A 988-nucleotide genomic window follows, 5' to 3' on the forward strand; every position below is an offset into this window, starting at 1 on the left:
TTAGCCTCAGAAGAACCAATGCTTTCTATATGGAATTTGAAAGGCAGAAACTCTGTGTGTGTGTGTGTGTGTGTGTGTGTGTATGTGTGAGAGAGAGGGGGGAGAGAGAGAGGGGAGAGAGAGAGAGAGAGAGAGAGCTTGCATATGGTACAGGTGTAAGGAATCATTTCATCTATAATAAGAGTGACAACAACAACACAAAGTGACAAACATGGATAGGAAAATATTTAAAAACATCCAAACAGTAGTGTCCTATCATAGTTGAGTTTTAATCTTTCATACAGTTCTGTGACCTCAGAGAAATGCTTGTGACAGAAATAACAATAATATCAACCACAACAATAATGTACATTATTCTATAATGTTCTATTTCCATCCCAGTCCAATGATCATTGTTCCACAGTTTTCTGTATCCATTCCTGTTCAAATGTTATTGTTACAAAGTGTTCCAACTCCATCCTAGTTTAATTATTTGGTCTCTAATCAACGTTCAGTAATCATCACGTAAGTCTTCCTGCCAATTTGATTAGCAGAAACCTTTGTGGTTCTAATCACATTGACCATCACACATATATTTCAACCCAAAATTTCTTTTTTCACTTAATCTCTTTGTCACCAACTCGCCTGAGTCTGCTCTTGGTTCTATGATACAAACTCCATGTTTTAACCCTTTAGCATTCAGATTACTCAAATGCTTCTTTACTCACATTGTTTTTAGTTAATCATTCATTATCTTGTAGCTTAGAGATTTCAATGAGGTAATTGTTCATTTTTAGAATGATATTGTAGGGTATGTGTAAGGACTGGATATGGCCAGTTTGAACATAAAATGGGTACAATATTTTTACTAGATATGGCTGGTTTAAATGCTAAAAGAACTAGATTAAAACCTTCCATCAAATTTCATGCGGATTTATATTCCAACACCAGTTTAATAATGACAAAGTTATTTTACTAAGTGGTGGCACAATGGCCCAGTGGTTAGGGA

This window comes from Octopus bimaculoides, unplaced genomic scaffold (genome assembly GCF_001194135.2).
Source record: "Octopus bimaculoides isolate UCB-OBI-ISO-001 unplaced genomic scaffold, ASM119413v2 Scaffold_179596, whole genome shotgun sequence".
In the NCBI taxonomy this organism is placed as follows: domain Eukaryota; kingdom Metazoa; phylum Mollusca; class Cephalopoda; order Octopoda; family Octopodidae; genus Octopus; species Octopus bimaculoides.